Source organism: Squalius cephalus (genome assembly GCF_949319135.1).
Source record: "Squalius cephalus genome assembly, chromosome: 18".
NCBI lineage: Eukaryota > Metazoa > Chordata > Actinopteri > Cypriniformes > Leuciscidae > Squalius > Squalius cephalus.
In genome coordinates, this window is record NC_137139.1 from 35,875,353 (window position 1) to 35,899,803 (window position 24,451).

The 24,451-nt window shown below is 37.2% G+C and overlaps 1 long non-coding RNA gene across 1 annotated transcript; it reads right to left on the reverse strand.

Moving 5' to 3' along the window:
• Positions 1-3,217: 3,217 nt before the first annotated feature.
• LOC307145928 lies at positions 3,218-22,776 on the reverse strand. The gene is made up of 3 exons (XR_013819023.1): positions 22,708-22,776; positions 21,313-21,350; positions 3,218-3,270 (listed from the first exon to the last, which is right to left on the reverse strand). It is a non-coding gene; the product is annotated as an uncharacterized lncRNA (long non-coding RNA).
• Positions 22,777-24,451: the final 1,675 nt, after the last annotated feature.

Here is a 24,451-nt window from a genome sequence, read left to right on the forward strand (position 1 = left end):
ATAAAAAAGTTCTGTTTGTGTTAATTACACACACAATAATTAAACAGATCAAACTATGGTGATCTATGTGAGAACAAACCCTGAGTCAGACTTACATAAACTGCAGATGTTTCTCGCTGACGTTGCACAAGACATTGTTTTCTGTGTAATTAGCTCTTTTGAAACTGAATGCAGAAATGTGTTTGTCTAGAGATGTTTCAGATTAAATGTCTTCAGTCTGATCAAAGAATGAGTATTGCAATGCACATATTGGCAAATATAGTGGCACATCTGAGTTTTAAAGAGGAGAATTGAGAAACCCTTGTATTTGGCGACACCGGTGGCCGTTGAGTGAACTGCAGCAGTAACGCACTGAACGTGATTCAAGACCCCGATATATTCATGACAAAGGTCTATTTTGTTTTTCACTTAGAAGTAAAACAAAGCTGTAAATACCTTTTCAGCGAAAATACTGTTAACGAACATCCGGACGCCGTCCACTGCTGAGAGCGATGTTGAATATACTATGAATATGTAAATATGTGCTGCGCTTTCCTCTTAATAACAAAATAAACACACAACAAAAATTACAGAAAACATCAGTTCAGAGAGCATCTGTTCACAGTGATGTGGATGTTTGAGATTCACCGTCGACAGATGAGCTCATTAAAATATGATAGTTTGATTTTAAAGTATATTTGAGACTATACTCTATATAGATCTGACTATGTGAGATTATACACTATATAGATCTGACTATCTGAGACTATACGCTATAGAGATCTGACTATGTGAGACTATACACTATATATATCTGACTATGTGAGACTATAGACTATATAGATTTGACTATGTGAGACTATACACTATATATATCTGACTATGTGAGACTATAGACTATATAGATCTGACTTAGTGAGACTATAGACTATAGATTTGACTATGTGAGACTATACACTATATAGATCTGACTATGCGAGACTATACACTATATATATCTGACTATATGAGACTACAGACTATATAGATCTGACTATGTGAGACTATACACTATATAGATCTGACTATGTGAGACTATAGACTATACAGATCTGACTGAGACTATAGACTATATAGATTTGACTATATAGATCTGACTATATGAGACTATAGACTATATAGATCTGACTATGTGAGACTATACACTATATAGATCTGACTGTGAGACTATAGACTATATAGATTTGACTATATAGATCTGACTATGTGAGACTATAGACTGTATAGATCTGACTATGTGAGACTATAGACTATATAGATCTGACTATGTGAGACTAGATTATATATATCTGACTATGTGAGACTTTACACTATATAGATCTGACTATGTGAGACTATAGACTATATAGATCTGACTATGTGAGACTATACACTATATAGATCTGACTATGTGAGACTATAGACTATATAAATCTGACTATGTGAGACTATACACTATATAGATCTGACTATGTGAGACTATACACTATATAGATCTGACTATATGAAACTATACACTATATAGATCTGACTATATGAGACTATACACTATATAGATCTGACTATGCGAGACTATACACTATATAGATCTGACTATGTGAGACTTAATATAGATCTGACTATGTGAGACTATACACTATATAGATCTGACTATATGAGACTATACACTATATAGATCTGACTATGCGAGACTATACACTATATAGATCTGACTATGTGAGACTATACACTATATAGATCTGACTATGCGAGACTATACACTATATAGATCTGACTATGTGAGACTTAATATAGATCTGACTATGTGAGACTATACACTATATAGATCTGACTATGCGAGACTATACACTATATAGATCTGACTATGCAAGACTATACACTATATAGATCTGACTATGTGAGACTTAATATAGATCTGACTATGTGAGACTATACACTATATAGATCTGACTATATGAGACTATACACTATATAGATCTGACTTTGTGAGATTATACACTATATAGATCTGACTATGTGAGACTATAGTTTGAATGAATCTGTATTCTTTGCGCGACACATTGACATTACAGCACAGAACGGCTCTATTCCTGAACATTGTATAAGCATTAGTTTCATGTGTCACTGAACGATAAAGAGACTCTCGGAGGCGTAAACGACACATGCTTTTGATTTTCCCGGGAAAAACAATCCAATTCCCCTTCATATAAACAGAAAGTCGGGGAAGGTCTCGTTTTTTAAGTTTCTTTATAAGCTGTTCACACATTGGCAATAAGAAAAGCGATTAAAACATGAAAATTCTTACATACAGCCCATTTAAAAACTTAGTATACACTATATTCTGCTGAAATATTATGCTCACGAGTGCTTATGCTTATGAGTGGTATGCTTTACTGAACAATGGGGAGGTGAATAGCTAAGAAATGGATCCAACAGGGTGTTTCTAAAAAATGATTCATTCACAAACACAGGAAAAAGCTTTCTTCGATGCTTCTCATGCACAACTCTTGTGTGTTAGCTTCAGCCCTTGAGGTGTTTAGCAGAAAAGCCTGTGATTTATTTTATGTTCATCTTGTTCTAACATTCTCAATTAGTGGTTTGAAACATCGGATCGTGCCTGTGTGCTCAATAAATCACAGCACTGAAGAGAGAGAGAGAGAGAGAGAGAGAGAGAGAGAGAGAGAGAGAGGATCAGGATTTCTAAATAAATGACTGACTGACTATAAATAAATAAATAAATATATCATAAATACAGAGATGAATCACAATCACAGCCTGGATTTTCCAGACAGGATCCAGTTCCTTGAACCGGTTTTTACCAGCAACACAAATTTACCAGACCTGCGTTACCTCTGGGAAAACTGGTTCGGTCTGAATGATGAACATGGACAGAAGAAGACAGAAGAGAGAGAGGGAGAGAAAGACAGATCAGTGACGGATGTGTTGTGCTTTAGGAACATGTTTTCCGTGTCGACTGGAGTGATGCTGAAGGTCTCTGGATACTGGGGCGTCACTGATGGCTTTTCCTGCAGGGATAAACCAGAACGCTTCTTCTTTCCCAGAGAAACTGGTTAAACATTCGTCCTGGAACATCTGGGAAGCGGATCGTGCACTGGTTTTACAGAGAGGTAGATTTAAATGCCATCAGTCTCTTTTTTCCAGGAATTCCCAGAACATCCCGCATGAGCCAGTCAGAGAACATACAGCTTTCCGTAAAGATCCATTCTGATCCGCTCTCATATAACTGTCATCGGCCAATCAGCTCTCAGCGCTCTGTAAAAGTCAAGAGAAATACAGTTAAAAGCTTCTGAGCTGCTCATTAAACTCAACCTATACGACAAAACACATTAAGAGTTACAATCAAGAGACTCAGATGTGTTTTCTTCGTTTCAACTGATCTTTACAGAGCCGTCAATCATAAACTGGCCATTAGTTTGAGAAAACAAACTTTCTGCAGATATATATATATATATATATATATATATATATATAAGAATTAAGACTATATAAAATAGCAAACTTCTTTGCTATTTTAAAAAAAAAAATCTATTTAAAAATATTTCTTATCTAAAATAAATAAAAAAAATATTATATTTAATTTTTATCTTTTAATATTTAAAAATATATTTAAAATCTTTAATGTCCAGCTCAGACCTAACACTATTTAAAATATTTATTTTCTAGATTCATTTAAAAAATATTATATTTCACTTACTGAATAAATATTTTATATTTCAGCTATTTAAACATATTTCTTATAAAAATACATTTTAAGAATTAATATTATGTGTAACATTTGTTTTAATGTTTTTTTAATATATTTAAAATTTATATTTAATATCTCCAACTAAAAAATAAAAAAAATATTATCTAACAATCCAAAATATTATATTTAAAATACATTTAAAACCTTTAATGTCTAACTCTGACCTCCTTTTTTATATAATAATAATGATAAAGAAAAAAATATTTCTTATATAAACATATATATTTAAAAATATTATATTTAATAATTGTTTAAATATTTAAAAACTTTAATGTATCCAACTCAGACAAAATTTATCTACAAATCTAAAATACATTTATAAATATATTTTATATTATATAATTACATATATTTAAAAATATTATATTTAATATTTATGTTTTAATATTTAAAAATGTATTTTAAATCTTGAAATTCCACATTTCCCATTTACTAACGGATGGCAGTTCAGTCAGAAGTTCAATGTCGGGCAGATCAATATTTTGAAAGTGTCACAGAAAGTTCCACTCTTCAGTCAATCTGAGATACAAGAAAGTGCTGGAACACCCAAAACATCTTCACATGTAGGCCAGGGTCTGTTTGCTTCTCTGTGAACTACAGTGTCTGTTCTCATGACATTATCTCTCCTCTCCTCATCTGCAAACCATTACAACACCAAAGCATGAAACTCGCTCTCGTAAAGGCCCATAAGTTAATGCGCATCAGGGCATGTGCAGTGTTAATGGAGCGGGATTGAGACGACGGGTCAGTAATGCACGGAAAAAACCTTCACTTATTTCATCTCTCCAGTGAATGAATCTTGATTGAAGAATCTTTAGATATCTGTACTGGAACACAAGACAAAAATGCTGAGGAGGAACTTCACAACATTTCTTCTCATCATTCGTCGTACATCAATTTACTGCAATTAGAGTTAGAAGGACAATTACTTCATTGATGGAAGACAGAAGAACAGGCAGCTCAGATAATCACAGAATATCTCAGAATCACTGATTATTAGCGATGAAAAGAGACAAAACAAGATGAGAAGAGACACCGCTGACCTTCCTTTCCTTCCACAAAGACGATCTCACGCTCTAGAAGAAAGAAGAGCTTTGGAAAAACATCAGCAACATAAAAGTGAAGAGTACTGATGCACAAAGCCACGTCTCATGGATATAATATCATGACAGAGATGGAAAACGGCAAAGGAACTGCAACTGGAGACTCTGAGGGAAAGGTTTATTGCTCAGATGTTTCTGTAGGTCAAGTGGTGGAGCGTGATGTTCACAACGCCAAGGTCAAGGGTTCATTTCCCAGGGAAAATGCACACTAATAAATGCACTGTAAGTCACTTCGGATGAAAGCGTCTGCCAAACGAATCCATGTAAATTTAGGGTTCTCTTTCATGACTTTGAGCTTATCTTTATGCTAGCGAACCTTTAAAAGTTGACCAAATGGACTTTTAACAGACATAGAAAACTGCACTCGTCAAACCATTTTGTGAGGTCTTTAAAACTCAAGTCAAGTCACCTTTGTTTATATAGTGCTTTTTACAATACAGATTGTTTAAAAAAGGTGAAGTGTGTAATTCTTGGACCACCAATTTTTGATTTTTAACAAACAAGTTTGCGAAATACCATCATCAGTCATGGGGAAAGCTACTTTTAAAAGTAATGTGTTACAATAATGCGCTACTCCCTAAAAAGTAACTGCTACTTTTTATAAAATGTAATGCGTTGTTACTTTTTCTCACCTGTTTTTTAACAACAAAAAAGCAGAAAAAGTGAAATTAATAAGCCTAAGGCCGAAGAAAATGAAAATTCTCGCCTGTACAGTAGAGGGCGCAACTCCATTCTGGATCATTGAAGAACAAAGTTCAACACGCTTACTTAAGCATTAAAAACAAAAAACTGAAACTCGTCGTTTTTGCTTACTAGTATAGTTAAATTGGATCACCGAAGGCCAGCAGCAATTGGTCAATAAAGTGAGATTAAATACATAAAGGCCTGGTTTCACAGACAGGGTTTAGATTAAGCCAGGATTAGGCCTTAGTTCAACTAGGACATTTAAGTAGCTTTTATTAACATGCCCGAAAAAAACATTACTGATGTGCATCTTGAGAAAAAACAATGGCACTGACATATTTTAAGATATTTTAATTTGTCCGTGCAATTTGCTTTCAGTTAAAAAAAGCTCAAACTTGCATTTTAGTCTGAGACTATGTTTAAGCCTTGAAACTGGGCGAAAGTTTATCTGTGTAATTTAATACTCTGAGTTTGCATTTCACTGTTTTTATTAATTTTGAGGAATATTGAAGGTGTTTTTGTGCAAGTGAGATGAGTAAATGCTTGCTCACATTCATATTACACATTCATATAAATGTAGGTTCCTCTTTCATGGCATGTCTCATTGAAGCATCAACTTTGTCCTAGATTTTCCCCCTAAAAGTTTGTAAAAAATAAAAAAGATGTGACAGAAACAGGTGTCACAGTCAGGGAAATGATAATGACAAATGTTCGGGGTTATATTGAGATCTCTGACCTTTCATTGTAAATATCATGGTAAATCTCTTTTTCTCAAGCCAAAGTCTCCATTTGCTTTCCATTTAATCTCACCGCTGTCTAAGACATGCCGTAAAGATTGGAGGCATTTTAACGACGTTTGGGAATTTAGTCTAGTAGCATAATGCCTTATTAAGTAGAACGAGGGTGGTGGTTTTCTTTGAATTTCCTTGTTACATTAAAATCTTTATCATGCTTGTTAACCGTGATTCATAGATGAGCTCCCAAACAGCAGCTCTGAGAGCCTGAGCCTCGATCTGCTGAATCAGACCTTTACTAAACTGGAAAGAACAAGAACAGTCTGAGATTCTTTGATGCTTGTCGTCTAGAATCGTCCATTGCTGGAGTGTCACTTCCAACATTTGGAAAGAAGCATGAAAAATATCTATAATATCTCTGAAATGCGTTTTGCTTTAAAGATTTTTCTCCTTAGACAAAGTCACTTACAACTTCACATGTGTATCCTCTACAGTTTCAAACTCAGCTCTTAATTTTATAGCTCTATGACAACTATATGGGTTGATGGGTCTTTATGGCACCCTGACTGAAGCATTGAAGTGGCGGTCAAGTTCAGGAAGGTTTCCCATCTTTCATGGAGAAGAAGATCCGCCCCAGGAGAGAGTTCACACTCCTCTGTCGGCGCTCACACTTCACTTAAAACGACTCAGAGACATTTCACATGTCTACTGAGAAGTGAAGACCAACCCACCTCCACTTTCTCCCGCCAAACCTGGGAATCTGAAGGGTGTTTGGTGTTGCTGTTTGAGCATGAAAAAGGTTTCCAACAGCGGGAGTTCTTCTCTATATCCGTGTCAGTGTTTCTGAACTCCCTGAAACGCCTCCATTGTAGTCTTGAGTTTCTTTCTGGGAAAGAATATGTCACAATATTCCTCATTATAATAATGAATGCGCAGAATAAAGGGGCGGGGCCTGGTTGAGTTAGTTAGTAGTGTGTTAAAACTGGTGGTTATGGTAAGGGGCGGGACATTTCCCAAACACACTCAATTTTGCCCGACCGAGCAATTGTGTTACCATCAGAGAAATATGTAGGAAAATGTTACCTTAAAATGTTAAATCAATGAACAAATCTTGACCTGTGTGGTATAAAGCCAATGACTTCATTATTCAGAGGCTCCGAGGTTGACTGTAAACACTCGCTGGCTGCACAAAACATCAAGCTCTGGGAGAAATTAGGAGCAACTGGACTAAAACGGTAGGAAGTGTGCGTTTATATCCAGCATGCAACGCTCCCGCTGGGAACAGAACACTTCCGGAAGCAGAAATGCTGTGAGATTAGGGAAATACACATTTTCCCTGCTCAATAATTTCAACAGGGTGAAAAACAATCAAAGTAACTCAAGTAAATGCACTTACAACATTGTTTGATTCATAACATTGCATATAGCTCTATGCACATGAATTTAAAACATGTTCTCCACATTTATTAGTGGTGTTTGTAAAACATGCATCTCTATTATGGTTCTTTATACGGTTGGTTGTTTTATTTTATTTATTTATTTATATTTTTAAAACAGGAAAAGATTAAGGACAATCGGGCCTGGCTCAGTATAAAACTGATTTTCAGCAGGTTCCTGCTCTGCAGAACATAAAAACCACATACACAACAAAGTTCACACACTAGACAGCTAGAGACAACAACAGACACACAAACCAAGATATTGGGCAACAAGAGGGGCTATAGAGCCGTCTCAATGGTCACAGATATACCTGTCCATTAAATGGCGAGCAAATGTTATTTTAAATAGTCTTCTTGATGTGATAGTTCTGATGTGCTGTGGGATCTCATTCCAGGTTTTAGTGAGCACATGAAAAAAAGATCTCTGTCCATAACAGTTTTTAAAAGCCGGTAAAGGCAAAAGTCCATTTGTAAAAGATCTCGTAGTGCGCTCAGACCTTGAGCTAAGTTTCGGAACCAATTCGGTTAGAGCAGTTACAGTGTGTCCATTTGAGATTTGATAAAACAAGTTTATCCCATGGCTTATTTTATAGTTCTGAAATGTCAAGGCATTACACAAAGATAGTGCAGTACAGTGGTGGGTCCAGCCTGGAAGCCTGACATGGATCTTATGAGCTCTATTATAAATTCTTATTACTGGTTCAATAATCTCATTTGTTGTTAGTGACCAAACAGGTAAACAATACGACAAAGTGGACAGAATGATGGCATGAAGATAGGTTTTTGAAACAGAAAGCAACAAATATGGTCTAATTTTGCTATAAACATATAACTTTTGGTTTAACTTTCTGGTTAGGGTTTGAACATGTTCTTGATAAGTAAGATGTGAGTCAAGATAGACTCCCAAATACTTATATGCTGATACAATTGAAAGCGTTTGATTAGAAAAAGTGATAGGATTAGATATGGATAGCTGTCTCCTAGATGAATAGAAATACATGCATTGTGTTTAATTGACATTAAGTGTTAAATGATTATCTTGCAGCCAGTTATGTAAATGCTGCAGATCTGTGTTAAGTCTGTAATTAATTGTGTCGATATTAGAACCAGAAAGAAAAATAACAGTGTCATCAGCATATAGCAAAGAACTAGAAAAATTCAAAACACAAGGAAGATCATTAATATACATAAGGAAAAGTAAAGGACCTAAAATACTGCCCTGTGGAACTCCCATAGAACACACTCGTGGCTGTGATGTTACTGAGCCGATTCTTACAGTCTGAGATCTGTCACTTAAATATGATGTAAACATATCTATTGCGGAAGATGACAAATGAAAAGAAAGAAGTTTGTTTAACAGAATTTGATGATTGACTGTATCGAAAGCTTTCTGAAAATCTATGTATATAACTCCAGTAATCTGACCCTTGTTTAAAGACTAAAACCTAAAACAAACAACCTTGTTTGATTAGGTTGTTTGTTTTAGTTTTTAATAAACATTTATCCATAACCATATGAAGCCTACTGTATCATATTTGATACAGACATTTCTGAGGCCTAAAGTGATCAGAACTTGCTGTCACACATAATCTCTCCCAGTCCTTCTGTCGTCTGATTGATCGTTTAGACTCTTTCATCAAGTAAAAGTCTTAGTATAATTGTACTTACAAACCGTCCTACTTCCGCTCGTGCTCCACGTGTCTTTCTGCCGTCAAATCTTGATTTTTATCAAGTAAATGTAAGAATAACTTAGATATTGTTAGTAATATTTCAACTGTACTGAAGCAGGTTTACTTGATTATCCATACAAAAATCATGAGTCTCGAATATGAAAATAAGGCTTTTGAGGAAGGTTTATTTCCTCATCTCTTAGTCATCAGAATTTCATCTCACTTTTGTCCATATAAATATAAGCATCAGCACCAAATTTTTAATAGTTTTGCTCAGTTTGGGCCTCTGAATGAAATTGAGCTGGTTTTTTTTTCCTTCATATTCTCACTATATCAGACTATATGAGCCACAAAAGCTTGATGGATCTGTAAGAATTGAGAAATTAGATAAATGCCAGGCAGTCTACTTGAGGAACAACTACTCCCTGAGAGGACAAAGGACCTCTCTGGAAATTAACATTTGAACTCTCTCTTGTGAAACTAGCACCATCATTCGAGACACAAGTCTCACCTAAGCAATCCTAATCTCCATTTCTTCCCCTCTTCCCTCCTCCCTCATGCTGAGATCACCAAAATTCACCCAAGAATCTATATGGTTTAATGTAAATAATTATCATACAGTATTACACATGTTTGGTATCATTTGAAATGTCTCAGTGCGACTGGTACAAAGGTCTCATTCCCAAAGAAGTAAAACAAAAGGTAATAAGGTTTTTAAGAGTTTAGAGATAACTGGCACACAGAGGAGGGTGTGACTCCAGGCAAAAGGCCTCCTGTTCTCAAAGGTGAAACTCAATGTAAATTCCCATTGTTAGCAAATGTTTCCATGTAAATCCACTTCTGCCTCCAGGAAGTCTGGGATGGTGATTAATGTAAATTGCCACTGTGAACTCATGTTTACATTTGAAAAGAGGTTTCTGCCTTGGTCTGTCTATATAAAGAAATGCAACGAGAAGGATCAGCGCGATTCTGTACCTCAGATCAGCCCATGAATGTTTAGAGCCGCCGGGACTCTCAGCATCATGTATTTCCTAATGTTGGGTTCGCATCTTTTCTCTTTATTCCAGAGCATTTGATGTTTTGTATTGATTATCTTTTAACTGATTATGTAATTGGCATGATACATTTACCTGACATAATAAATTGTAAACATTTGATTTTATTCTAATCGACTCTGACATTATTTTCATTAAAGAGTTAAAAAGAATAGTCAAACATTCGCTCACATTTAATGATGCACAGATATCATTAAAACCTTTTCATTTATGGAGTCAGATAAAATAACGAAAAAATACAAATGAGAAAATGTATTTCATTTAATCAAAATACTTTGCCACGAGGAAAGACAGTAACAGAGACCTTCCCCGCTGACCGGATGCCTACATTGGGCTGATCGAGCCGGGCCTTATAGATCAAATGTAATGATATACTCAACATAAAACACATTTGCAAACTCTGTCTCTTTAGTAAACATTTTGCTAAGTATTTTGTCTAAAAAAAAATGCTTTAACTGATCAAAATAAGTTTTCAACTTTAAGTTATACAAGATTAAACTTTTTTTTAAAGGTCAGTTTAATGTAATTTAAGTTTAAATGACTTAAACAATTAAGTTAATTCTTTTTAAAAATGTAAGGCAGATTTAATTTTTTTTTTTACAGTAATTTGAGATCTTTGACTATTATTTCATATGCCAGACTTTACAGACTTACATGTTAATGGTTATAAGTGATAATTTGAAGATTTTTTTTACAGTTTAAAATTTAAACAGAATATGGGTGACATTAATACGATCTAATGATCTACGACATGTTTTTACTTACAATTGTCATCGTCCCATTATAAATTTCATTAAGGAAACACTTTGTGAATGATTTACTCATAAAACCCTTGATGCATCGTGCCAAATGCAAATTCCTGATCGCCGTGATCAACATCCTGTTTCAACTGAAATGTTATCATGGTTCCCAGCAGCGAAAGTGGTCAATTATCTCAGAGTAAAGCGTGTGCAGTTGTTCTCCGTTGGCTCCACCATCCTCAGATGTCATCCATTATTCAACAGTCAAACTGCACAAATATAGCCTCGTGTTTGCTGGAGTCGTCATCCGAGACTCGTTTCCAAGCTTTAAACGTGGTTTATTGTGTTTACTATGATGACATGCTTCTCTAGTTCAATCGTAGACGCCCACAGAACTTTCCACCAGACAAAAGCGACGCTAGAAAGATTTTCCACTTGGATGTAACATGTCAGTACAGTACGGATTGTTTGTTGGCTTCACGAACTGACATATTGTTCCTTTTAAAGACTCAGCTCATATTTGGCCTCGTTTTACTCTGCTGATCTAAGCGAGAAAGCTGTGTGACAGGCGTATGTTCTCATGTGGAGTCCTGGGCATGTTCTGGGCTTTCAGCAGTCAGCTGGAGGCGACACAGTCCTGAAATCATTCACAGGTTTAGCCTTAGAAACTTAATTTTCCACCTAAAGAGTGTGTGTCTTCTGAGAATCCTTATTGTTCCCATGTGGGATCTATAAAAGATCTCTATCCGTTGCCCTTGAGCCAAAGAGGCATTACTACTCGTAATAAAGAACATCAGCCGCGCAGTTGTAAAAATAGCTTCTTTGTAATGTAAAGTTGTGAGATGTTCAGCTTTTGATTGTCTGCCAGACGATAAAAACCTGAACAGTTTTATAACAATAAAGCAAAATGAGGATTTTAAACATTCTGATTTGATGATATAAATATAGAGCAAGGAGCAATTAAGGGGTCAAGCACAAAAAAAGGCATGATGAGTTATAGAAGCATCAGACAAACTGCAGCAATGTGTGATTAAAGACATTTTCTGATTATTTTGGTCAAAATGTCTGAAAAAAAAAAAAACATACAATCAAGTGTAATGATTAAATTGCTTATCACTTTTGACCAATAGATGGCGCTGTTGCCAAATTGGTGTTGTGTGATCAGTGTGAGGAGAACATGACACAAATAAAGTTTGGTGTCAATATGGCAAAGCGTTGCAGAGTTACAGCTTCAGAATCAGCTTGGCGCCATGCCATCAAATTTGTTGATGCATGATTTGAGAAAAGTTTGGTCTATCAAAAAGCTTTTAAAATGGCCGATATGGGATAATTGGGTATCATTCGACTCGATATGCTGCACTGAATTAAAAGAGATCAGTTTTATGATTTTTGCACAAACCATTCAGAAGTTATAAGCAAAAAAAAAAGGCATTTTTCATATCTCCTAACCAGTAGGTGGCACTGTGCTGAAACGCTGCCTGTAGCCTCAAGTCATGCTTGTGATGAAATGTCCCAAGATTCATCTCAATATGTTAAAGCGTTGCGGAGATATAGCCTCACATCCAATTTGGCGTGTTCTTTGCAGAATTCATTATTCGGTTATTCGAGAACGGTTGGGTTTTTCAAAAAAAAAAATTAATTCCTTTTCTCCAACATGATTTTAAGATGATCTGAACCAATTTGATCAGATGAACAGTCTAGTTCAAAAAAGTAGTTTTGGAAAATTCAAGATGCCGGAAAAAATTTGACGACTCTAGCCCTTTACAGTTCAAAAGTTACAAGCATAAATGTAAGCTCAACTTTGGACAGTTGATGACGCTAGAGGGATTGAGTTAGAGACTCCAAATTTGTTGTGTTTAATGTTCAGACTGTCCTCTATCTGCGTGCCAAATTTCAAATTTCAACCGCAAGCGGTTCTATGGACTAAAGAAGAAGTAGTAGAAGAAAATGAACGGATACAACAGGAGCGTTTGCACCTTCAGTGTTTGGCCCCTAATAGTCAGAAATGTTTCTTGAGCATCAAATCATCATATTAGAGTGATTTCTGAAGGATCATGTGACACTGAAGACTGAGTAATGATGTTGAACATTCAGCTTTGATCACAGGAATAAATTACACTTTACTATATATTCACATAGAAAACAGCTGATTTACATTCTAATAATATTTCACAGTTTTTACTGTATTTTATTCAAATAAATGCAGCCTTGGCGAGTATAAAAGACTAAATAATTAACTACCAAATTGGATCACAAGCCTGTTCTGAGGGAGGGAAAAACAAAACAAAAACAAATAGTTAAAAATATGAAAATTATAAAATTCAACTAACAATATAATTGGACACAGTTCAAACATAACCATCTTTTTTTTAATGGGAGTAAACGCTTACTATATCTTTTTCTGTTGATGTCAAAGTTTTGTGTGTCCAATCAAACTCTACAGTAGTTTGGCCAAAATTCATCTGTTACTTAGTAGAAGCTTGTCAAATTTGACCCTCATCCTAAAAAAAAAAAAAAAAAAAAAACCTGAAAAAACAACACAATTAAAGAAAATACAACCCAGGTGACATTAAATATGGTTCATTTGAAATAACATTTTTTTGTGAGGTGAATTACTGGCTGAAAATTCAAGAGACATTCAGATAATTGGTGAGCAAACGTAGTACAAGGAAATACGAATGAGTTTCAACGTTTGATTTGTTCAGTGTTCGTCTCTCACCAGTGACTGTAATGACGTCATGTGAGTTTGGGTTTCCGACGTCTCCTGACCCGCGCCGTCAACCAGGACCTGCAGCTGACGTCTATTTTTACCCTGGTAACAGAACAGCTGAGAGGCCGGGAACGCTGAGCTGAAGGCCAGACAGCAGAAGAGAGAGAAATACTCAGATGACCGAGAGATGCATCATTTGACCAAGTTGAGATGTGTTGATCACTAACACTATAAATCTGTCTGGTTTAATTTTAGTATCAGTTGCTAACTTGCTGTACTCTTAAAAATAAAGGTCCCAAAAGGGGTTTTTCACTACGATGCCAAAGAAGAACCATTTTTGGTTCCTCAGTTCCTTACAGTGAAAGAACCATTAAAGAACTCTTTTCAAAGGTTCCATGGATGTTAAAAGGATCTTCATGATGGAACCATCAATGCCAGTAAAGAAACTTGATTTTTCTTCACGTTGGTGAGTTTGGGACGGATGGTATATAAGTGAGGAATAATACAGCACCTTCAAAGCTTCTGGCACGTAGAAGAGAGATTCCCATCATCACACACTCGAGCTGTTTATGGCGGCCGTCTCAACACGCTTCCCGTAACACCACACAGCGCGGCTTTATTAGATGGTAAAACAGGTAAATCCGATTTCAGAGAAGTACACCAACTTCTGATGCACCGAATGTCACGAAGCAATAAAGTTGCAGTGATTTTACCACAGATAAGGGATGTAGTTTGTCACAAATTGCCTCTCGTATTGCTTTTATAAAACAAAAGCATTACCACAAAGCACATCAATGTCAAATATTTACATTAATAATCATAATTACAACTAAATTATTATAATAAAATGTTGTGTAATGGTGTTAATATACATATATTTGTGTCAAGAATAAAATAAATAAATAAATTGTGTGCATATATATATATATATATATATATATATATAAATATATATTACAAAAAAATATATTAATGAGACTGGACATGGACATGTTAATTAAAAAATTACAAACATAGCTCCGCCCACAGGACTATCCATTTTATAACAGAAGTTTTCCTGTGGTAGTTCAGTTTAATAATTGATTAAGCATTTAAGGGTGGCGCAGTATTTACAGAGCAATTAGTTCAAGTTTAGCAGGTAGCGTAACAATCAGCGCTCTCTGATAACTCGTTTCTGCTATTAGTAAGATCAGAAATCCCGGCGGAATGTGACTGACGTGTGTGACTGACATGCTAATTTGAGCACGGGCGATAGCGGTTGAGGGAAGTCCAGGACAGAAGCGAGGATTAGAGAGGACAGAAGCGAGGATAACGCTCTCAGCTAGCATCTTTGTTTAAGAGATTAGCTCTGTGACCTCCAGCTGCTGAAGTGCTTCATGCGGTCCGGTCAGCAGACGCGTCTCTCATGTGGAGCTCCAGCGCTCATTAAAAGGGCACACATGACCTCTTCAGTCATACGCTGCCTACAGATGCAAGTTCAGAAGTCATAATTACCATGTGATGTGCGTTCAAGTGATTCTGCTCGGACAAATCGGATGTGACTCCCTAAATAGCCTGAAGTCTATCTATATACATATCAGACGACATAATCCGTCTCTTCAAGGTTTTGGTTCACATACCTGTCAGACAGAACGTGCAAAAGCCTCTGAACTCTTGTACTTTAAAATAAAAATGGATGTGCTGCAAGAATGCATTCCTATGAAAAGGTACAGGTGTTTTATGTTCCCTGCATGGTTTTGTCTTTCTTGTATTTTCTAGTTTGTTTGTTGCCATGGTGATTGATTACCCTCACCTGTTCCTTGTTAGTGTCTGTATTGTCCTTGTTTTTGTCTATATCTCTCTGTGCATGGATTTTTTCGTGTTTTGTTTGTTTAAATAAATGCTTATGTTGCTCCCCATCCCTCTGAAACTCCCTGCATTGCAACAGATGTTCAGAAATTAATTATATCATAAATCACTCATAAATAGCTAAAGCATCGGTCATTAACAGATTAACAGTTAACTTACATGTTTTTATCTGTTAATCTTTTCTGAAGATTTATGTTTAAAGATTTTGTGCTTTAACAACTAATAAAATACCACAGAATTCATCATATCCAAACTGATGCCTGAGCTGTGTTTTTTCCCTCTAAAATGATGTCACTTCCTAGAAGACGATGTCATTAGGAACCAGGGTTATTATAGTTTAAACTAAAATGAAAAACACATTTTTTAATAAATAAAAATAAGTTTTATATATACACACACACACCGTTTAAATGTTTGGGGTCGGTGCGATATTTTTTATGTTTTGATGGTCTCTTGCATTTATTTGATTAAAAATACAGCAGAAATTGTGAAATATCACTCCAATGTAAATCAGTAGTTTTCTATGTGAATATCTAGTAAAGTGTAATTTATTCCTGTGATCAAAGCTGAATTTTCAGCATCATTACTCCAGTCTTCAGTGTCACATGATCCTTCAGAAATCACTCTAATATGAGGATTTGATGCTCAAGAAACATTTATGACTATTATCGGTGTTGAAAACAGTGCTGCTTCAGATTTGTGTGAAAACCATGATAAACATATTTTTTCCAGATTCTTTGATGAATAGAAAGTTCAAATGAGCAGCATTTATTAATTAGTGTCACTTTTGATCCATTCACTGTGTCCTCGATGAATAAAAGTGTTGATTTATTTTTCTTTTAAACTTTACATGGGGAAGAGCAAATGAACTGCATTACAGAAATAACCCAGAGCAAAACACATGATGCATGACTGCTGTGACCTGCCTCATCTCGTTCATTCTCTCAGTGTATAAAAGCACAAGCTACAGTTTGAACATTGCATAATGCAGACAGGAAGTCTTTAAAATATAGTTTTGAGCAGCCAGCATTAAACACGTCTGCAATGAAGCCTCATCATGCAAACGAATGCACATAGAAATCACAAAATGTTTGACACGTTCATGTTTGCATTCAAATGATCTCGAGAGGTCTGGGACTCTCCTAAAACACTCCTAAAAGTCCTGATATTGCTGATAGATACATTTTTATGTTTTCGGCAAATAATTCATGAACTGCAGGGAAATAAACATTTCTCGATGCAACACACATAAACCTTCAGGCTAGAACACAACTATTCAGAAAATATCACAGTACAGAACAAATACAGAAATCACACTATTTCACGGTTCACCAAGTATACAACAAAAGGTCTAAACCCAAAGACATGACAGACCGGTTTAAAATTACAACTCTAATCATGGTGGAATGAAATCAGTTAATCTGTGAATGTGCTTCAACCTATCTATTTCTGAAACTTAATGGTTTGTATTCTTCACCTTTCAACAAACCGCCACAACATGTTAGGGGAAAATAGATTGTATACTTGTTTTGCAGTATTCTTCTTGAGTAATATTGCATGCATCAGATAGTGAGAGATGAAGTGCAGCTGTGGTTTGGGGTCTTTAGGCGTTGGTTGATTTAACAGGTCAGGTTGATGGTCAGGTCAGAGGGTTCCTCAGCGGGGCAGGAGGGCTTTGCTCTCGATCTGCCCCTGCTGAACCTGCCCTGGGGTAACAGCCACAGAACGGCCCTCATCTGGGTCATGGAGGTGTTGGCACGTATATACAGAAGCAGAGGAACCAATGGAAATCCGCTTTGAATTCTTTTTGGGAAACAACTATTACACTGCTGGTCAAAAGTTACCCAAAAGTGCCCCTATTATGCTTTTTCAGATATGTCCTTTCATGTAGTGTGTAATAAATATGTTTGTGAATGTAAAAGGTCGAAAAGTTTCAAAGATCTAAGTGAAGATAAATGGAGTTTTTGTCTCCTAAAAGAAAGAAGTGATTCTGAATCGAGTCGTCTGTAATTTCAGTCTCACTTCCTGCTCGAACCTTCTTAGGTTTGTGACAAATATGCATAATGCCAGCCGATAGTCTTCATTGACTGCCGGTGAACAACGTCTCCTTTGCCCCGCCCTCAAACACTAGTTGCAGCTGACACTGGAAGAGATTGGTTCGTGTTCAATAGACTGGCCGTCGGACCAATCAGAGCAGAGAAGACCAATGACAACAGACTGGCCGTCTGACCAATCAGAGTAGAGTAGACCAATCACAACAGACTCATCTGACCAATGACAACAGACTGGCCATCTGACCAATCAGAGCAGAGAAGACCAATGACAACAGACTGGCCGTCTGACCAATCAGAGCAGAGTAGACCAATGACAAAAGACTGGGCCATCTAACCAATCAGAGCAGAGAAGACCAATCACAACTGACTGGGCCGTCTGACCAATCAGAGCAGAGTAGACCAATCACAACAGACTGATCTGACCAATGACAACAGACTGGCCATCTGACCAATCAGAGCAGAGTAGACCAATGACAACAGACTGGCCGTCTGACCAGTCAGAGCAGAGTAGACCAATGACAACAGACTGGGCCGTCTGACCAATCAGAGCAGAGTAGACCAATCACAACAGACTGGGCCGTCTGACCAATCAGAGCAGAGTAGACCAATCACAACAGACTGGGCCGTCTGACCAATCAGAGCAGAGTAGACCAATCACAACAGACTGAGCCATCTGACCAATCAGAGCAGAGTAGACCAATCACAACAGGCTGGCCGTCTGACCAATCAGAGCAGAGAAGACCAATCACAACAGACTGGGCCGTCTGACCAATCAGAGGAGAGTAGACCAATCACAACAGACTGGGCCGTCTGACCAATCAGAGCAGAGTAGACCAATCACAACAGACTGGGCCGTCTGACCAATCAGAGCAGAGTAGACCAATGACAACAGACTGGCCATCTGACCAATCAGAGGAGAGTAGACCAATGACAACAGGCTGGGCCGTCTGACCAATCAGAGGAGAGTAGACCAATGACAACAGGCTGGGCCGTCTGACCAATCAGAGGAGAGTAGACCAATGACAACAGGCTGGGCCGTCTGACCAATCAGAGCAGAGTAGACCAATCACAACAGACTGGGCCGTCTGACCAATCAGAGCAGAGTAGACCAATCACAACAGACTTGGCCGTCTGACCAATCAGAGCAGAGTAGACCAATCACAACAGACTGGCCGTCTGACCAATCAGAGCAGAGAAGACCAATCACAACAGACTGGGCCATCTGACCAATCAGAGCAGAGAAGACCAATCACAACAGACTGATCTGACCAATGACAACAGACTGGGCCGTCTGACCAATCAGAGCAGAGTAGGCTCTCGGAAAGAGGGGTTTACAAAGTTATACAGACACCATGAGAAAAGAGCTAATGTGCGATGTGTATTATAAGAAAACAAAAGTGTTTTTGACTTTGGATGCATGTAAACCTGTTGTAGGAGAAAACTATACAAAATTTGAATGAAATTAGCACAGATGTACAACATTATACAATGAATGTCACAATTGACCAATCACAGTCAAGTATTCCGGAGAGCCGTGTAATAATCATGGCTTGTTAATGGACAAACGTCACTGCATTAAAGTAAATCATTCCTAAAATAATCACTTCCAGACTGGGGTCCGGCTTCCCGCCGCTATAGGGAATCTCACACTTCCCATAGGCTCTTCATCATGTGACCGACGCTCATTCTAGGAAAACTTTCCTCGAGCTCGGTGTGAGTCCGCAGATCCAGAGCAAACACATCCGAACAACACACTCTTATACTGCGGTCCAAATGATCTTCTTCAAACCAGTGACTGTATTCGTCTCAAATAGACCTATTGTTATTTTTATTAGTAAAATCTGTTGACTTTAGCAGTCTTTGTTGCATTATATGCCAACAGTGACAGTTCAAAAGTGGGAAAAAGCGCTTCTTGTGTTTTATGCCCCAAGTTTGCATGCCTGTAACTCAATAAGTGTAAAAGATATCTCAATATCCTTATATATTTTGGTTTTCAACCAACTTTTCTTTTGGTATCCATATTTCTAAGGCCCAATATGGTTCATTTCCAGATATATTGTGATCTCAATGCGGCTCCATGTCCAAATTGTTGAATTTTACCCATTTCAATGGCCGAAAACCAAATATGGTTCACTGTGCAACAAAGCTGATACTAATTGCATTTAAAGAGGAATGTATGGAGAATATAAAATGCTGAAACTAGAAATATATCTTGTTCCCCTCTGTTTAAGTGTTGATAAAAACAGAAAGCATGAAGCTAGAATAAAATTGTTTTATTTTAATTGTAGTATTAATTCAGTTTGGTCTAAAAATGTAACTACAAATGGAAGGTCAAGTTGAGTCCATTGCATTGTGGGATACATTTTCTCGAGCAGAGTCCTGCGGCAAATTTGGAAAATTAAGTAGATTATCTGGGTTTTCTGTGTCTATGAACATGTTCATATATGCAACATTAAACTAAATACTACAGTAATATTAGTAGGCTATGCTTTTCCAAAGTCTTATGAGCATGTTGAGCACAAATGTAATCTATTGTTTGCAGATGCCGCCACCTTGTGGTGGAGAGGGATGATCACACAAGTGCAGCATTTAAAGGGAATGATCATTCAGTCATCATAAACTCGCTCTCCTGTCAGTCCAAAGACTTCCTTTCTTCTGTAAAACACACACACACACACACACACACACACACACAAACAATTTTTTTTTTGAAAGTACCTTTTTTACAGGTTTGGAACAACATGATAATGGGAATTATGGGTGACAGAATGTACAATTTTGGGTGAACTATCCCTTTAAGTGGAGCGTGTAAAACAAGAGCGTGTAAAACAAGAAATGTTTCTTGATCATCAAATCATCATATTAGAGTGATTTTTGAAGGATCATGTGACACTGAAGACTGGAGTAATTCAGCTTTGATCACAGGAATAAATTACATTTTACTATATATTCACAGACGATTTGATTTATTTGATTTATTAAAACAGATGATTTACATTGGAATAATATTTCACTGTTTTTACTGTATTTTTGATCAAATAATACAGCCTTGGTGAGTAGAAAAGTCATACCATGGCACAGTATATTCAAAACATATCATATGGTAATTTTATATATCATGGTTAGATATGATATTTATAGATATGATATAGATATAGATATGATCATTAGATATGATCTTGCTCATGTTGCTTGAAAAAAAAAACATACATTTAAAATGATTTGATTTATACAGTGGTGATTTGCTACTGTGTTCATTCAAGTTCTCTCATGGGAAGCGTGATTCAGAAGTAATAAAAATACTATTTAAATATATTTTAATAGTTTGACTGTTTTTATAATCAATGTAGTAGCTTCAATATAAATCACACTACAGTTGAAGTTAACACTTTACTCAGGGCTGCCAACTTTTGGGTTCAGCTTGGAGTGAGAATAATGGATGTTTGTAAAAACAACAACAAAACAAAACAAAAACAGCAGCAATCATAGTGACATACATAAGCACTACCTACCTGCCTCCCGCATGGTTGCCAGATTTCCGTAACAAGACCTGCCAAAAAAAAAAAAAAAAAAATTCAATCCAGCAGAAACCAGCAGACTACTTAAACTACTTTTTTCAAAATATGAACACTTGTAATACGAAAACGACACCTAGAATACTACAATTGAAAACATGAAACATTTAAAGGGGGGGGTGAAATGCTCATTCAATCTCCTGTTAATCTTGAGTACCTATAGAATAGTATTGCATCCTTCATATCTCCAAAAAGTCTTTAGTTTTATTATATTTATTTAAGAAAGATAGGCTGTACCGAGTCTTTCCGTAAAAAACCGAGCGTCTGGAGGCGGGCCGTGTGGGCGAAGCCAGAGCCATAGAGAGAATCCGTCGATCTGGGCTTTGTTTATAAAACATTCATCGTCGAAATGCAGGGAACAAACAGTCTACACAACTCGTTTTTGCCCCGGAAAAACAATCTGCATCCACTGTTCCTAACGCTGGGTTCTTTGGTAAGCTTTCCCTCACATCCAAAAACACACTTTGGAGACACTATGCAGCGCTGCCGATGATTTCCTGTTGAAGCGCGTTGAGGTGCGCGGTCTCGCTCTCCTCTGGTCGACGTGTGCGCGACCGCGCTTTTCCGGGAGAAATGCTCATATAAGGAGTTCCACTCTGGTCTACGTCATTAGATCCACGGTCGAAAAAACAACAGCCGAAACTTGTACCAACCCGGAAGTAAGATTTTCGGCACAGAAATTCTCTGTTATTCGTCCAAAATATTTTTAAAAAACTTTGGCCATGTTAAGCATGAGAATCCATCTCTTTAACACTGTAAACAACTCTGAATACATGAAACACCATTGTACCCCCCCTTTGAATAATTGATTCAATATCAAATACATTCTATACCAAAATTGAGCAAAATCACATGGTGAAATAGACATTTTTCTTAAATGTTATGCTGTCTCCAACAGTTTTACGTCCACAGCGGAGTGACAGCTGTGTGTTTAGCTGTAGTTTTAGGAACAAGACTGAAACTAAACCTGAAAAAACGTTTCTTTCGGGGCATTCTCAAAGCTACAAATCATTCCTAAACTTGAAGCTTGTTATATAGTTTTAAAGTTGTGTGTGTGTGTAACCCCTCTGATTCTTTCACTCGATTCTGGACCACACAAACAAAATTATTCTGAGCTCATAATAGCTGGAAATACCAAAGAGACATGAATTGTTGATCTTCCGGTCACAAAACATTCACTTATGCAGCTCGGCTGGAACTTACAACTTGTCAATAAATAAATGACTTTTACATGATTAAGCTCTTTTCTTATATCTAGTCTTTTTTTGTATATGCTGTCATGAAGAAGAAGGAAAAAAAACATAACATTATACAAACAATAATACATCATACCTGGAAAAACTTGAGAAAACACCAAACAGATATGAATTGTTGGTCATCCGATCACAAAACTGTCGAAAAATCATACATATAAGCAGGGGTGCACATAACTGGTGCTCACGTGTGGTAAAAATAAACGACGCGCAACAGAAAACATGGAAGGAAGCGCTTTTGAGTACCAACATTTTGGGCCAAAATGTTGGTACTCAAAAGTGCTTCCTTCCATGTTTTCTGCTGCGCGTCGTTTATTTTTACCACACGTGAGCACCAGTTATGTGCACCCCTGCATATAAGCATAATCAAAATGAATATACAGAAAGAAAAGAAACACAGCAGTTTGATTAAATCTTTCAGTGGGTCCATTGGCCATAGGATGGTATGGGGTCGTTTGTGATTTCTTAATGCCAGAGAACTCAAGCAAGTGCCTAATGAGCTCACTACAAAAGTTGGCCCCAATGATCGGAATAAATGCATTCTGGGAAACCACAATAACAGAAATAGTTATCGCAGTGCTTCTTTGCTACTGACCTAGCAGACTGGTCTGGGCAGCGAAAGGCATGGGCAAGCTTGGGAAAACAGTCAGTGACCACTAAAACATCAACTGACCTATTATGTTAATCTTCCGCCGTCCAGAAATCAATGCAGACCAACTCAAGTGGAGCTGAAGTCCTAACGCTCTCCAATAGAGCCCGACCCTCTGGCTCTGGTGTTTTTGCAAGCACACAACAGCCACAACTTCACATTATTCATGAACATCTTGTTCAATATCCGTCCAGTGAAAATGCTGGGGGGAAAGTTGGAGAGTACGATACTGGCCCTGGTGTCCAGCCTCATTGTGACAACCCCTCAACACTTCGGTCTTTAGAGAAGGCGGTACTACATATTGAAATCTTTTGCGACGTGTTAAAGGATCCTTTGAGACATGATACAGGACTCTCCCACTGCTTCAAAAGCTTCTATACAGCTCTAGGTTCTCCAATACGTTCTAGTCTTGAAGGTCTTCGCTTTTGATCAATGTAGAATATCACCCTTCTGTAAGTGTTCATCCTCAAGTTTTTTATTTCTCAGTTCTTGGTGAGAATATGAAGGAAGGGCATCAAACCCAACATCTGTGACCTGTTGGACAAATCCGACCATAGGAACAGCCCTCACTTTTGCTCCTTCATCCCAAGAAAGATGGTTAGAAAAGACGTCTGCCACTTCAGCACTCGAGAAATTTCCGACTGCATCATTGTCTGGAATGACCTCCAGCTGATCACAAGTATCCTCAGCAGCCCTCGCATTGCCGACCACTTCATGGCGTTTGACAATCGAAAAACATCCTGGACAGAAGCACAGGTATGGTTCCTTGACTCTGCTACCAAATTGTTATAAGGCTCCCAAACAATGCAGTGACTAACTCGGCCATCAACAAAAGGTTGCCTACTCAAAGTAACAGCTATGGTATTCTTTGGGCCAGGAACATATTTGATGTCAAACTCAAAAGCAGCAAGTTTTGCCACCCATCTTTGTTCACAGGCATCAAGCCTGGGCTTGGTCAAGATATGTGTTAAGGGGTTATTATCTGTCCAAGCTGTGAACTTGTGCCCTTTTAGCCAATGGCTAAATTTATCACACACAGCCCACTTAAGGCCGAGAAACTCAAGGCGGTGAAACTCAAGGCGGTGTGCTTGATAGTGGGCTTGTGCTCTAGTCAGTGATTTACTCACGAAGGCAATAAGTAGAGCCCTATTTTCTCCAGGACTCAATTTCGAAA